At 40.7% G+C, this 17,285-nt stretch overlaps 1 pseudogene; it reads left to right on the top strand.

Annotated features, from left to right (window-relative positions):
• The first annotated feature begins 6,598 nt into the window (after window positions 1-6,598).
• On the top strand, window positions 6,599-7,993 carry LOC101353927 (zinc finger CCCH domain-containing protein 15 pseudogene; annotated as a pseudogene).
• The last annotated feature ends 9,292 nt before the right edge of the window (window positions 7,994-17,285 follow it).

The following is a 17,285-nucleotide window of genomic DNA, read 5'->3' as shown; positions in this document are numbered from 1 at the left end:
GAGGGCTGTGGGGACCATGGTCTCGGGGAGCATCTAGCTCAATTGGCATAACACAGTTTATAAAGACAATGTTCTACATTCTACCTTGGTGAATAGCGTCTGGGGTCTTAAAAGCTTGTGAGCAGCCATCTAAGATACTCCACTGGTCTCACCCCTTTGGGAGTAAGGGAGAATGAAGAGAACAGGATACAAGGAAAAGCTTAGTCCCAAGGACTAATGGACCACAGTTACCACAGCCTCCACCAGACTGAGTCCACTACAGCTAGATGGTGCCTGGCTACCACCACTGCCTGCTCTGACTGGGATCACAACAGAGGGTCCTGGATACAGCTGGAGAAGGATGTAGAACGAAATTCTAACACACAAAAAAAGACCGGATTTACTGGTCTAACAGAGAATGAGAAACCCTGAGAGTATGGCCCCCAGACACCCTTTTAGCTCAGTGGCAAAGTCACTCCTGAGGTTCACCATTCAGCCAAGGATTGGACAGCCCCATAAAACAAAATGGGACTAATGAGGCACAGCAGTCCAGGCACAAGGACTAGAAGGCAGGAGGGGACAGGAAAGCTGGTGATAGGGAACCCAAGGTTGAGAAAGGACAGTGTTGACATGTCATGGAGCAATATGTGTACTAACTGGTTAATGAGAAACTATTCTGTTCTGTAAACCTTCATCTAAAGTACAAAAAAAAAAATAACGAAGTATCTATGTGAGATCAAATTGATAACAGCAACTCAAAAGATTTGATGGGAAGCCTGGGGGCAGTGAGTTGAAGATAATGGCGATGGAATAATTTGGAAAAGGATAGTGAGAATAACAGCACAACTGGAAGAACATAATCTATGCCACTGAATTGTACATGTAGAAATTTTTGAAATGGTGTATCTTTGGCCATGTATACTTTCACCAAAAAAGAAAAAAGGACCTCCAAGGTCGAGAAGGGAGAGTATTGACATGTTGTGGATTTGTTAACCAATGTCATAAAACAATATGCGTACTGACTGTGTAATGAGAAACTATTTGTTCTATAAATCTTCACCTAAAGTACAATAAAAAAAAATTTAAAAAAAAAAGAGATTGACTCAAGCTACAACTTAATCTTGTAGTTTGAGTCCTGCCTCATTAATTTAACTGCCTCTAATCCTGCCTCATTAACATCATAGAGGTAGGAGTTACAACACACAGGAAAAATCACATCAGAAAACAAAATGGTGGACAATCACACAATACTGGGAATCATGGTCTGGCTAAATTGACCCACATTTTAGCGGGGACACAGTTCAATCCATAACAGTATGATTTAGTTAAAGAAAGTTTAAAGACAGGCAACACTAAACTATATTTTCTATCAATGCATACAGATGTCGTAAACTATGAAGAAAAGAGAAGGCATATTTATTATTAAAATTGTAATCATTGTTACTTCTATAGGAGAGGGAGAGGGTTGTAATCAGAAGAAGGGTAGTCAAGGGTTTGTGACATTTTGTCAGTTTCATCTCTTTCCTGAGTGATGGCGACATGAGCATTTGCTTTATAATTAAATTGTATATTTAGGTTTTATATTTTTTTCTATGTGAGTATTATGTTTCATAATAAAATCTTTTACAAAGCTTCATTCCATTGGGCAGAGGCTGCAACAGTAGTTCTCACTAGTTGGTCCAAGTCTTCCCACGGGTGTAATGGAATGGTGGCGGTCTTCACATTTACAGTAAACAAAGCTGCTGAATATAATTTTCCTCATTTGTTCATTCACTTAAGAAACCCTTCCTGAGCACTTGAGAAGTGCTGGGCCATGCAGTAAAGGCTAGAAACACAGAGATTAACTGGGATAGTTGCTGCCCTAGATTGTTGCTCACATCTAGTGAGGGAGATAGCGTGGTAGGTGCTGTTACATACAGAAACAGGGCGAAGTGAGTGGGTACACAGAAGATAATATTCCACCCAAGGTAAAAAAAAAAAAATCTCCTATAAATATCTTCTAAATTTTTGTGGTAAAATATATATTAAAAATTTTGCCATTTTAAGTGTACAGTTCAGTGACATTAATTACATTCACTCTGTTTACAACCATCACCACTATTTCCAAAACAGAAACTCAGTACCCTTTAAACAATAACTCCTTATTCCCACTTTCCTCCGTCCCTGGTAACCACTAATAAACTTTGGTCTCCATGCATTTGCCTATTCTAGATATTTCATATAAGTGGAATCATGCTTTATTTGTCTATGACTGACTTATTTCACTCAGCGTAGTGTTCTTAAGGTTCACCCATGTCATAGCATGTATCAGAACTTCATTTTTCTTTATGGCTGAATAATATATTCCATTATATGTATATAACACACTTAGTTATGTTGATGGATACTTGGAGTGTCTTAGTTACCTAGGGCTGCTGTAACAAAATACCACAAAGTAAGTGGCTTTAAAGAACAGAAAATAATTTTCTCACAGTTCTGAAGGCTAAAAGTCCAAATCAGGGTCTTGACCATATTAATTCCTTCTGTGAGTCTCTCTCCTAGTTCCTGGTGGCTGCCACAATCCTTGGCATTCCTTTGCTGCTTATAGATTCATCTGCCTTAGTCATCACATGGCATTTCCCCGTGTGTCCGTCTCTGCATGTCTGTTATCTCTTTTTATAAAACACCTCTCAGAAGGGCTTAGGTTTAGGACCCACCTTACTTTGGTATGGCTTCATTAACAAAACAAAAGAAAAAGCCCTATTTCTAAACAGGGTCACATTCACAGGCACGGTTCTCATGTAGTCAACAACATGGTGAATGTGGGCTGATTTAACAGGACAATCCCTAAACTGCTTCCATGAGAGAAGGAGGGGGTTCATCCTGGTGCTAACCAGGATGTGGTGGGGCATCTATGTTTCTACCTATCAGGAGGGATCGATTTTTCAATAGGACCACACGCCACCTCCATCACCATCAATAAATGGAGTTTACACTTAATTAAACCCAAAGGACTTTAACACTCAGCCCCCTTCAGGAATTACACAGATCAAAAAGGAATCAGATGAGAGTAGCAATGGGATGAATTATAGATTCCCTACACAGGCAGAAATGAAAACAATTTTCAGAAAAATAAATGGAGCAGGCACATATTAGAGAGAAGAAAATATTCCCTAGCAAATTATGATAAAATGCAGTACTTAAATGGAACTTTAAGCAAGTGCATTAGCAGAAAGTGAGAATTTCAGCAAATAGTAATGAGGGTCTTCATACATGATTTTTCTACTCACAATTATAATTTTAAGTCAAAATTACAAAAGAAGGCATTTTTAGTGCATTCTATTTTCCATTCCAGCCCTCCTCCACCTATTGCATCCCTTATAAGAAACCCATTTTTATTCATTCTTTGGTTTATCTTTCCATTTTTAACATAAGCAAACACACACACATCCATATTGCCACTTTTCTTAAAGAAACGGTAGCTTGCTATACACACTGTTTTGCATCTTGATGTTTTTATTAATCCACATTTTACAGAGGTAAATTTTTTTAAGATGGGAAAAATAACAGCACTTTTGGGATTATACGGAACAGAGCATAAAAAAAACGGTGATGGAGGAGAGAGAAGAGAATTGGTCAAGTGGACTGGCTTTAAATAAGAGCATGGATAGTTCATCCACAGTAACAGGTGGGAATGCAGAGCATGTGGGTGCAGATGTTGATAGGTGGGTGGATGTGGGGTGGGAGTCTGTGGATGTTCTCTCCTGGTTGACTGGAGTGACAATAGGGAAGAGGTATTGGTGGACTGAGTTGAGAGGAGAAAGTGTGAAAAAGCTATCTAGAAGAGGTAGAGAGGGAATAGGCCTGGGACATATAGATGACTTCCTGGCAGCATTAGGGGCCTACTTGAGGTTAGGTTTATTGACTGAGGAAGACTCCTACATTAATCTCAGATAAGGTACACTTACATAAGGAAAACACTTTCTTAAAATTGATTTCATTTTTACCTAGGAGTGTGGTGCTCATCCTGAATCATAGTATGTATGACTAATGGTCCTAATCTTCTTGTTCTCCCCAGGGGAGACTTTTTTTTTAACGAAGTGTTGGGATAATTACATAAGCCAACTTGTTTTACAAGCAGCAATGATCTTTTTTTTTTAAATCTAATCCTGTATCTGTTCCCACAAATGACTACCTAAACTTCTTGGAAAGAAAACAGAAACAGTCAGCTAAATGACATAAGGTTTCATTCATATAATAAGTGCATGTATCATGAACCTACTAAGTGCTATATTTTATATCTCAATGTTACTGGGAGGGGAAGAAAGAAGAAAGATTAAAAAGATGAATTCTAAGACCTCAAAATCTAGTTTAAAACATCTCTAACTCAATTATAATGTTGAGCTCCAGAACTGACTGCACTTATCACTGACTCACTGTGAAAATGCATACGTAGTCACTTTACAGTCATGATGCTATGATTCCACTATGAGAAAGGTATTTATGGCAATAACATTTCCTCTGCATTAATTTCATATTCTCAGTGGTAAACACAACACTTAAAATATACTAGATTCTTATCTTGTGCTTTCTGTTTATTTTCCCAAAAGCATGGGTTCGCTTTAATTTCTTTCATCCTCCTTTTATGTTCTCTTCAAAAAATATTCCCAGAATTGTCCCCATCAACCTGTTTTAGTTTATCCTTTGAAGATTTTATTATTTCTAAACTGGCTTTTTTGTTTGTTTTAAGTGATATGTATTTTAAATAACCTGCCCAGTTTTTCTTTAGTATCTCTAATAAAAGCTCTATTACTAAATGCTACTGACAGAAATATGTGGAAATCAAACAACACACTCCTAAACAACTAATGGGTCAAAAAAGAAATCAAGGGAAATTAGAAAATATTTTGAGATGAATGAAAACAAAAACATATGAAAACCTATGGGATGCAGCTAAAGCAGTGCTTAGAGGGAAATCTATAGCTGCAAACACCTATATTAAAAAAGATCTCAAATCAGTAACTTAAGCTTCCACTTAAGAAACTAGAAAAAGAAGAGCAAACTATGGTAAACTGAAAGCAAGCCGAAGGAATGAAACAATAATGATTAGAGTGGAAATAAATAAAGTAGAGAATAGAAAAACAATAAAGAAAAATCAACAAAACTATGAACATGTCAACAAAATTAATAAACCTTCAGCTAGACCGACCAAGAAAAAAAAGACTCAAATTACTAAAATTAGAAATGAAAGAGAAGACATTACTACTGACCTTATAGAAATAAAAAAGGAGTGTTAAAGGAAGAGATCAGTATCTGAAACAAAATGCTGAATTTATTAATTGCTTAAACACAAAACTGCTATAGTTTATGGCATAATCTATTTCTGAGCAACACAGACAGTTGATCTTATGTAGGGTTTTGGGAACTGTGGAGATCAAGGATTGGTGGACTTTTGAGGTGGGGGTGATTAGAGATTGGTTTGCCATTAGCTATGGAAATGTGAATTATTGGAGTGAAGCTGTTGCTGAGGGGCTGACCTGTAGATTGACTTTCGGAAGTGCGTGTACTATTGCAAAGCCATCACTGAAAAATAAAATAGGTTTAAAACAAGTTCTGATGATTACTTGTTACTATGGCTGTAGAACAACTAGCCATTTCCTTGAAGTATGAGAACATTTTTATTCCCATAGGTAATAGAATAAATTATATTTCATCCAATAATGTTATAATAGTCTTATGATGTTGGCTTTTTACAAAGAAGTCTCAGCTCAACGCCATAACTCTCCTATTCATTCTCTTAAGTAAAGCAAAATAAAAGAAGAAACATAAAATGGATCTTAATCTTGGTTTTTTGTTGTTGTTGTTTCATCTTACTTACTGCAATTCTACCAACTGCTGCACTCCATGTGGGTTCTTTTAGTCTAAGTGCCCAAGTCTTTTAATCAATATCGTCTATAACAGCCCAGAAAAACTTTAATCCGTCTCATCTACCAAAAGCTGGCTCTGGATGTTTATTAAAGAGTTCTGTAATGTCTAAGAAACAGAAAACAGAAGAATCTGCCTAAGAATCTGATGATTCCAAAGGATTTTTTGTCTTTAACTTAGGAGTGATTAGATTGTTTTCCCCAGAAACACCTTCAGCATTTACCTTGATGGTACTGAAGCAAAGATCCACATATTCAAGTTTATCCCAACTCTAAATTTCTCTCTTCGATAGGAGTGAGTAAGTCTGGAGAGGAGGAGGTGGCCCATTAGGTCTTTGTTTGTTATTCAACTAAATTTTCAAAACCATCTTCAGCTCCGTCATTAAGTTCATTAGATCAGGAGAGGGTTGCAACCTCGGTTGTACTATTTTTTGGTTTTCATTAAGTTTTGTGCTTAGCTGCCAATGATTTAGTAATCTTACATTCTTCAGTTGTAAATCTACTGTCAGTAGAGTTCTATTATGGAAACCTCTTCAGTGAGCTGAAATGAATCCCTCATGCATGGTTTTCTCCCAGAGCTGGGCAGAAGCAACAGGCACTGGTGTAACAGAGTCATTCCAGTCATCACGTGGCTCAGTAGTATTCGAAAAGCCTCTGGGTTTGAAGCTGGGATGGTCCCTGCAGGTGCACACCCTATTATGTTTTAAAATGGACTTTCTGTGCGCGGTGCTGGAGGAAGCCCTGGTCTTTCTCCTTCCTCCGGCTCCAGGCCAGAGCCCCTGACCGTGTCCAGTTGCGCTGAAGTCTGGCCAGTGCCGCCTGTCTCCACAAGACCCCTAAAGAGACAGACTCAGAACAGTGACGGCAAAAAGGCGGAGCAGGAAAAGATGGAGAATACCATCAAAGACAAAACTTTTGGTCTAAAGAACAAGAAAGGAGCAAAGCAGCAGAAGTTTACAAAGGCTGTCACTCATCAAGTTAAATTTGGTCAACAAAATCCACGTCAGGTAGCACAAGGTGAAACTAAAAAGAAATTGAAGAAAGATGACAAGAAGAAGGAATTGCAGGAGCTAAAAGAACTGTTCGAACGTGTAGCTGCTGCTCAAAAAATAAGTAAAGGTGCAGATCCCAAATCCATGGTATGTGTATTCTTCAAGCAAGGACAGTGTGCTAAAGGAGAAAAGTGTATCTTCTCTCATGACTTGACTCTGGACAGAAAATGTAAAAAGCAAAGTGTTTATATTGATGCAAGAGATGAAGAACTTGAAAAAGATACCATAGATAACTGGGACGAAAAACAACTGGAAGAAGTAGTGAACAAGAAGCATGGTGAGGTGAAAAAGAAAAAACCAAAAACTCAAATAGTATGCCAGCATTTCTTTGAAGCTATTGAAAACAACGAGTATGACTGGTTTGGGGTATGCCCGGAGGAGGTGATATGTGCATCTATCAGCATGCACTTCTTCCTGGATTTGTGTCAAAAAAGATATAAAGAAAGAAGTGAAAGAAGACGAAATTTCATTAGAAGATCTCAGTGAAAGACAGTATTCTGCCCTAGGTCTGAATGTTACCAAAATCACTGTAGAATCTTTTCTTGCATGGAAAAAACGAAAAGACAAGAAAAGATTAATAAACTTGAGCAAGATGTGGAAAGAAGGAAAGCAGACTTCAAAGCAAGGAAAGCACTAGTGATCCGCGATCATGAGGTGTTTGAATTTCATCCTGAAGTGGTTGATGAGGATGAGGAAGAGGAATTAGATGATACCCGTTACACCCAGGGAACAGGTGGTGATGAGGCTGATGATTCTGCAAGCATAAAAGACATAGATTTAAGCCTGTACCTTCTAAGAGGTGTCGACGAGACAGGTATTACTATAGCCAGTCTTGAAAGATTCAGCACGTATACTTCAGAAAAAGATGAAAAGAAATTAAGTGAAGCTTCTGGAAGTGGGGCTGAAAATGGGGAAAGAAGTGATTTGGAAGAGGACAACGAGTGGGAGGAACAGGAAAATGGAGTCATCAGTGTTGTTCCTGTTAATGAAAATCTTTTCACTGGAGAAGATTTGGATGAACTAGAAGAAGAATTAAGCACACTTGATTTAGAAGAATGACACCAAACAAGTTAATGAAAAAATTAAGTCAGCTCAGCATGAGTTGAAATTGACTACATTCATTTTTTTCCACCTAGAATTTTTCAGCAGGGTATATTTATTTACCATGCTGATTCTGGATTACCCTCTCCAAAAAGGAATGTTGTCCCTACTTCGTCTCTCCTAACTTTGACTACATCTCGTAGTAAGTTCAGAGTAGTACTTGATAAATTGAAATATAATGGTCATTTCAGAAAATGATTGACTGTTGTAACTGTCCACTCAAGTAGGAAGTGTAAATGCTTTTCCAGCTTTTATTTTCATTGGGCATGTGCTATTACCAAGAACAACATAAATTTAAATATAAAATATCCTTCATTTAATGCAGTTTTTAATGAATACTTTTATTTCTTTTGTATTTATATATTAAAAAGACTGCCTAAAATATAAACACAGTACTTCATAAAGGAAATTGCATATGCAGATTTAGTTTTGTATATCTTTGGATGATTAGATGGACATTTGAAATGGAACTTCTTTGATCTGACAGAATAAGCTGTGATACCCTCTTCTAAACTGTTTTCAACTTGTCCCTCTTCATTTTTGCCAATAAAGTTATAAAGACCAACCATCACAGATTTTTTAAAAAAGAAAAAAAGTACTTACTACTTGGCCCAGAAATTCCACTTCTAAGGATCTATCTATTCCAGTGAACTATATGAGCACATGTGCCCCCAAATGCATGTAAAAATGATACTATTTACAACATTGCTAATAATAGCAATAATTGGATACAACATAATGTCCATCAGCAGGGGAGTTACTAGATAAACTACGACATATTCATACTATAAATACTAAGTAGCAGGTAAAAAGAAAGTTTTCACTGGCCAATTATTTTAGAAGTAGATCACCAGGTTCTTTGTCCTAATTTGTCTAAGTCTGGAAGTTCCACTGAAACCTGTCCACCATGGGTGACCCTGCTGGTATTTGAAATACTGTTGGCATAGCTTGCAGCATTGCAGCAACACACAAGCCACCACAGTATGACAAACTGACAGAGAGTGGTGGCTAGTGAAAACTTTATGAATAGCAACGGAACATTGTCTGGTATAGTGTCGTAAGATAAGCCCCTCAGGTTGACAGGCATTCAAAATATAACTGGAGAAGAACTGCCTCCTCAAAGTATAGTCAACCTTAATGATGTGTATGGAGTCAAGCTTTCGGGACGTTCAATTGCTCATGTGGCATGACTCAAAATGAGAAAAAACAGCTGCAAACATCCATTAATAATTGGAACATGGAAGTATGAATCTAGGTAAATTAGAAGTCATCAAAAATGAAATGGAATTCATAAAGATCAATATCCTAGGCATTAGTTAGCGGAAATGGACTGGTACTGGCCATTTTGAATCAGACAATCCTATGGTGTACTATGCCAGCAATGTCAAATTGAAGAATGCTGTTGCATTCATTGCCAAAAAGAATATTTCAAGATCTATCCTGAAGTACAACGCTGTCAGTGATAGGATAATATCCATACATCTACAAGGAAGACCAGTTAATCCGACTATTATTCAAATGTATGCACCAAGCCCTAATGCCAGAGATGAAGAAATTGAAAATTTTGATCAAACATGCAATCTGAAAGTGATCAAACATGCAATCAAGATGCATTGATAATTACTGGTGATTGGGATGTGAAAACTGGAAAATATGGCTTTGGTGATAGAAACAAAGCCAGAGATCACATGACAGAATTTTGCAAGACCAACAAGTTACTCATTGCAAATACCTTTTTTTCAACAACATAAACAGCTATTATACATGTGGACTTCAAGGATGGAATATATAGGAATCAAATCATCAACATCTGTGGAAAGAGATGATAGAGAAGCTCAGAATCGTCAGAACAAGGCCAGGTGCCAACTGTGGAACAGACCATCAATTGCTCATGTGCAAGTTCAAGGTGAAGCTGAAGAAAATTAAAACAAGACCAGGAGAGCCAAAATACAACCTTGTGTGTATCTCACCTGAATTTAGAGACCATGTTAAGAATATATTTGACACATTGAACACTAATGACCCAAGACCAGATGAGTTGTGAGATGACATGAAGAAAGCAAAAGATCATTTAAAAGACAGGAAAGAAAGAAAAGACCAAAATGGATGTCAGAAGAGACTCTGATATTTGCTCTTGAACTTAGAGCAGCTAAAGCAAACTGAAGAAATGATGACGTAAAAGAGCTGAACAGAAGATTTCAAAGGGCAGCTTGAGAAGACAAAGTAAAGTATTATAATGAAATATGCAAAGACCTGGAGTTAGAAAACCAAAAGGGAAGAACACACTCAGCATTTCTCAAGCTGAAAGAACTGAAGAAAAATTCAAGCCTCAAGTTGAAATATTGAAGGATTCTGTGGGCAAAATATTGAACAATGCAAGAAGCAGCAAAAGAAGATGGAAGGAATACAGAGTCACCGAACCAAAAAGAATTGGTCGACGTTTAACCATTTCAGGAGGTAGTGTATGATCAAGAGCAAACGGTACTGAAGGAAGAAGTCTAAGCTGCACTTAAGGCACTGGCAAAAAACAAGGCTCCAGGAATTGATGGAATACCAACTGAGATGTTTCAACAACCAAATGCAATGCTAGAGGTGCTCAGTCCTCCATGCCAAGAAATTTAGAAGACAGCTACCTGGCCAACCAACTGGAAGAGATTAATATTTGTACCCATTCCAAAGAAAAGTGGTCCAACAGAATGAGGAAATTAGTGAACAATATCATAAATATCACACACAAGTAAAATTTTGCTGAAGACCATTTAAAAACTATTGCAGTAGTACATCAACAGAGAACTGCAAGAAATTCAAGCCTGATTCAGAAGAGGACGTGTAATGAGGGATATCATTGCCGATGTCAGATGAATCTTGGCTGAAAGCAAAGAATACCAGAAAGATATTTACCTGTGTTTTATTGACTATGCAAAGGCATTGGACTGTGTGGGTCATAGCAAATTGTGGATAACATTGCAAAGAATGGAAATTCCAGAACACTTAATTATGCTCATGCAAAACCTGTACATAGACCAAGAGGCAGTTATTTGAACAAAACAAGAGGATACTGCGTGGTTTAAAACCAGGAAAGGTGTGCATCAGGGCTGTATCCTTTCACCATACTTATTCAATCTGTATGCTGAGCAAATAATCTGAGAAGCTGGACTATATGAAGAAGAATGCAGCATCAGGATTGGAGGAAGACTCAGTGACAACCTGTGATATGCAGATGACACAACCTTGCTTGCTGAAAGTGAAGAGGACTTAAAGCACTTACTGATGAAGATCAAAGACTACAGCCTTCAGTATGGATTACATCTCAACATAAAGAAAACAAAAATTCTCACAGCTGGACCAATAAGCCACATCATGACAAATGGAGAAAAGATAGAAGTTGTCAAGGATTTCATTTTACTTGGATCCATAATCAGTGTCCATGGAAGCAGTGATCAAGAATTCAAGCAACATGCTGCATTGTGCAAATCTGCTGCAAAAAACTTCTTTACTGTTAAAAAGCAAAGACGTCACTTTGAGGACTAAGGTGCGCCTGACCCAAGCTGTGCTATTTTCAATCGCCTCATATGCATGTGAAAGCTGGACAATGAATAAGGAAGACCAAAGAAGAATTGATGCCTTCGGACTATGGTGTTGGTGAAGAATACTGACTATACCAGTCAGAAGAACAAACAAATCTATCTTGGAAGAAATACAGCCAGAATATTCATTAGGAAGGCAGGGCCAAGACGGCAGAGTAGTCAGATGCTTCCGGAGGTCCCTCTTACAACAAAGACCTGTGAATCGATTATATATGACAACTTTGCCCTGAACATCAAAGGCAAAGTAGAGGAATCGGACTGAGTGTCGGGGGGAGGGAGAGACATTTCAGAAGCAGCGAGGAATTGTCAGACCTGACCCAGCAGCAGCTGGCACCCTACGGGCCAGATTGGCTGGCGTGCACAGTGAGGCAAGCAGTGGCGTTCGGGACGCGTTTTCCACGTCGAGAGAGATGAGCAGCGGAGAGTCAGCTCAGGCCTCCAGAGCCAGTGAAAAGCAGTGCTCAGTCGGAAAAGATAAGTACATGTGTTTAACCTGTCTCACAGATCCAAAAACACCTCATTTGGGAAGAACTTCTCTCCCATTTACCTGCTCCCTCCCCGCTCTGCACCAGGTCCTGGGCCGGCTTCAGTAATTGCCATTTCCCCTGGGCTGGAAGTAGGACCCATCATGTGCCCTGAGCCATTCTCCCAGCCTTGGAGAGGGAACAAATTAACAAACAGGAAAAAATAATTTGCCAGCTCCCCTAAGCCAGGGACTCAGGGCAGGCACAGCAACTTTGCCTAGGCACAGGCATAAGGGAGCTACAGACTTTAAATGCCTTTCACCCCTGCATAGACCTGTGCGGGCCCATTTCAACAGCATAGGCCCTCATTAGCACAGTACCACAGGGTATATACCTGAAGCCTAACTTCATTGTATCAGCTATATGGTGGAGTGGCAGGTTTGTGACATTTGATACTACTCTTCCCATTAAGCAGGGTCCTCACCTACCCACATCAGGAGCCAGAGGACTGGTGGCTCCATCCATACCACCTAGCCATCGGTGACAGGGGTCCAAGAATAAGTGGTGCCTCCCAGTCCTTACAGCCAACAGCACTGGGTGCTCATAGCCGGGCTGCAAAACCCAATGCACTCTAGGGGACAGGGACATGCTTTCCTCCCAGACAGTCAGGGGCAGCCATCAGCTCCCTGCATTGCTTAGCACGTGACCCCCTACTGCATCCAGATACTTGTGCCTACTCTAATCACCCCTACCCATTTAGGACTGTAGGTGAGTGCCTGCACCACACACTTGGTGACTGACTATCTGGACACCTGAGCTGAATTCATACAAGAAAAGTAAATAGACTCCTAGGCTCACATACCTAGTAACAGATCTAACCACCTGGTGACAGGAAGTTAGAACTTCAAAGGCACCAATAATCAAACTAGCTCACAGGATCAGCCTGTTTGGACATATCAAAACAAAACAAGAAGCTAGGACACAGTAAGCAAATATAAAATAAATAAATATAATAACTTATTCATGGCTCAGAGAGAACAGTCAATATCAGAATATTCCTTAGAAGCGAGGATGGTGAGACTTGGTCTCACGTACTTTGGACATGTTATCAGGAGGGACCAGTCCCTGGAGAAGGAAGGACATCATGCTTGGTGAAGTAGAGGATCAGTGAAAAAGAGGAAGACTCTCAACGAGATATATTGACACAGTGGCTGCAACAATGGGCTCAAGCATAACAACGATTGTGAAGATGGCACAGGACTGGGCAGTGTTTTATTCTGTTGTATGTGAGGTTGCTATGAGTTGGAACCGACTGGATGGCACCTAACAACTACTACAACAAGTAAAAAGAATGAAGTAGATGAGTCATAAAAAGATTCCAAGACCTACTTAAGTAAAATATGTTCTGCAATAAGTACAAAATGATTTATGTTAGAAGAAAAACACAAAATCATGTATTTCCTTCTCTCTGTACACGCTCAAGCACACACACACACACACTTAAAATGCTTACAAAAGGTCTGAAAGGAACACACCAAACCAATAATAGTGATTACTTCTGGGAAGGGGAGAGGAATAGGAGGAATGGCTGATGTGAAAAAACTTTTACTTTTTTATTCAATAAAGCTCTGTACTGATTTAAATATTTTACATGAGGATCTATTTATTTATTACTAGTGAAATTTTAAAAAGTATTTAAATGTTATACGTATTAGTGAAAGAGCTACGGAGGCAGACATAGAGAGCTATGGAGACCACAGAAGAGAATCAGAAAGATTAAGGCAGGAGAGTCTGTGACTCCTGGCTTTTGCCCTGCCCGGGATTGGGGCATAGACCTCCACCCTCATATCCTTTCTACAAAACCCTCGCAGGCTTCTCATTGCACAACAGCGGTAGTATATCACATTCATGCAACAGGAGTTCAAAATCAGAGCTCTCATTTATTGAGTGTCTAATATGTTGCAGGCACTGAACTAAGCACCTTAAACCTTCTCTGTAGCCCTGTGAGATAGGTAGTTTTGTTACATCCATTTTACAGATAAGGAAACAATGGCTAAGTGAGATTAAGGGATTCATCCAAGGTGACACAGCTGGAAAGCACTCAGGTCTCAGTCATCAGATGAGGTATTGCTGAGCAGATTGAAGCCTTGGGTCCAAATCCCAGCTTTGTCACATGTGTGACTTTGGGCAAGTCACTTATCTTCTCTAGATCTCGGTTTCCACAAATATAAAACAGTAGGAACAATCCTGACCCAGCCTGTCTTTTCTGGCTGTTTTGAGGATGAGATGAGGAAACAGGAATAAAAGTTTTCCATTGGTGGTAAAGTTCTGGGACCCATGAGGGCTGTTAACAATGCTGTTCTCATTATCAACGAAGCCCAGGTCTAACTGCACCATGTCCTCCCTCTCCCTCCCCTCCAAGAAGTTGCTCTAACTGGCTGGTGGATGTGGGGTCCCATAGGAGAGCCAGCTTGAGGGAGAGCGTCCCTGTGGGCCCGACTGAAGGGAGGGGCTTTAGGGTTTAATGGGCTCAGCTCCTACCTAACTCTTCCCACCAAGGTCAAGTGTGGTGACTCCACAGAAGATACCAAGGTGGACCAGCTGTGGCAGGTGAGATGGGCTGGGGATGCAGCACCCAGAAGCAGGCAAAGACTGGGATGGGGAGACAGGCTTAGGGAGGCCAGGGGCATATAGAATCATGGCGGGGCCTGGGAGGACACAGCTAATGTGTGAAAAGCAGGGTCCCTGGATCCAGGTTAGTTAGCTGTGCATACCCAGTTTATGTGACCTTGGGTCCAACATCCTAGCAGGCCTGGGCAGGGATGTATAGTCACAAGCAGGAGGCAGATGATCTTGGAAGAAGAGTTTTTCCAAGGAGGCAAGGCTGATGATAGTAAGAGAAGTGGAAACATTTAATGAGTTCTCTGTCAACACTTTAAGAGTCACAGATGGGGGACTGCAGTTCAAAGGGAAGGGACTTGCCCAAGATGAAAGGTGGTAGAGTCAGGGTGGGAACTGAGCTCTTTATCACTCCAAAGTTAATGGACCTAAACTCTATCCTTCACACTTATCCTGCTCCTTTTTGTAAGGGAACAGTGCAGGGTGGTAGAAATAGCATGAGAGGAATAGCATGGATTGAGGTTGTAATGAGTGTTACATGACATAATGAATGTAAAGAACCAAGCAGGCAATAGAGGCTTAAATGGGAGAGCCCTTACTCTCTCTTCTTACAGGCATGGACCATGTGATTTCCATCTCTAACCACTCACTGCCAAACACAAAGGGGACACTTGAAAATATTTATTGATCTGGAGCAGACCTTGTCTTCCAAAGCTTTCATTTTACAGATGGGAGAACTGAGGCTCAGAGGCCCAAAGTCACACAGCAAGCAAGTGGCAGAGCTAGCCCAGGAGTCAGGAGTCTTGGTTCCCAGGCTGGGGCTCAGTCCTTTGCGGCAGGCCGGCTCCAGGATGACCTCTCTGCTCTCACCACTTACCAGTCTCCTTCTGTGACCCTCAGTTTCTTCATCTGTTGAAGGAGTGTAGCCACACCCTGGCAGGGTTGTATGATGAGATGAGACTAGGCACGGTAAACTCAGCAGCAGGTTGGACATTCAGGTTATCAGTTTTTCTGCCCTTCTTTCTCCTCCACCAGCACTGTAACTGGCACGTAGATAAACTCAACAGGGAGAATGCTATCAAAGAAAGGATGCCTTAACAATACGGTCATGTGTCGCTTAACCTCCACAGTATGTTCTGTGAAATAGGACGCTATGGGATTTGGACAATGCATGAATACCATATTATACACAGGCAGTCCCCGGGTTACATCCCCGGCCTCGCCTGCTGTGCCGCCAGCCTGAGAAGCCTCTGCCCCAGCCTGCCTGCCAGACAAAGCCCAGAGCTGTATCCACTGTATACAGGAGGCCTGTCTTGCCAGGTGTGCAGTTGCAGGCTGGGCTGGTTCGGGACTTTGCGCATGTCTGGGTGCAGGGGCCAGGGGTGCACGGGATGCAGAAAGGTGGCCCCGGCCAGGTGGGGAGTGCCTGTGCGGGTACCTGGGGCGCAGCTGGCAGTGGCAGCTCTGGCTGCCACAGCCCTGTTGGTGCAGCTACTTCCTGACCATATGCGGGCCCCTGCCTGTGGCCGCAAGTCAATGGAGGCGCTGTGGGGATTGGGATGTGCCCTGCAGCAGTGGGCTCCGTTCACTCTGGGGGGTTGGGGTCTTTAAAACCATTAGGGTGAAATAATAAACAAAAGAGCTGCTTTCCCTTTAAAAAAAAAAAAAAACTTTATGGGACCACGGATGTATACGTGGTCACATGTTGCCCAAACGGACGTATGTGGCATATACCTGTACTTCGAGTGGCCCTAAGTATTTAAAATAATATGTAATTCAAAATAAAATCATTTCTTCTAAACCACAAAATAAATGTAAAGAAGCCTAAATTTTTTTTAAATTTTCACCGTGGAGCTACATCAATGCTTTTTTAAAACATTAAATACTAAGTTCTTTCAAAAACATTTTTGGTGCTCTTATTTGCTGGTGCCCAACTTAGGGGAGGAAAATGCTTCAGGGCCTTTGGGGTAAGCACAAAACTCTCGACTGGTTGGTCTGTCCTGCGGCCCCCACGTAGGTGAGGCAGTCTGGGTTCATCCCTGAGTTACCCCCAACTCAAGTGAGTTGATAGGTTCAAGCCCCACTGACGGTCCAGTTTTGGGTCTGTCACTTACCGTGTGACTTTGGGCCACTTCTGAGCCTCCCTTCTATGTCTCCATCTGCATAATAAAGGGATTATACTAAAGCCACACAATCGCTAATGGCTCCTTCATCCCAACTTCATGATTCAGCGGCAAAATGAGGCAAGTTGAGAGAGCTGCATTCTGGCTCCTGTCTCTGGACTTTGGAGCACTGAGTTGCTAAGAGGGGTGGGGGTGTGAGGCATTGTTAAATAGAAAGCAATCAGTCCCCATGACTGCCCCAATAGTGCTCCTTGGTCTGGTGGAGCCAAAGACACATCAATTGGCAGGAACAATCCAGTGTGATAATAGTGATGTCTTTGTTTTTTTGTTTTTTTTTTAATTGTACTTCAGATGAAAGCTTACAGAACAAATAGTTTCTCATGAAACAGTAGTACACATAATGTTTTATGACATTGGTTAACAACCCCACAACATGTCAACCCTCTAACTTCTCAAC

This window comes from Trichechus manatus, unplaced genomic scaffold, assembly GCF_000243295.1.
Source record: "Trichechus manatus latirostris isolate Lorelei unplaced genomic scaffold, TriManLat1.0 scaffold00088, whole genome shotgun sequence".
Classification (NCBI taxonomy): Eukaryota; Metazoa; Chordata; class Mammalia; order Sirenia; family Trichechidae; genus Trichechus; species Trichechus manatus.
The sequence above is the reverse complement of the archived record's forward strand: the minus strand, read 5'-3'. Positions and strand labels throughout refer to the sequence as shown.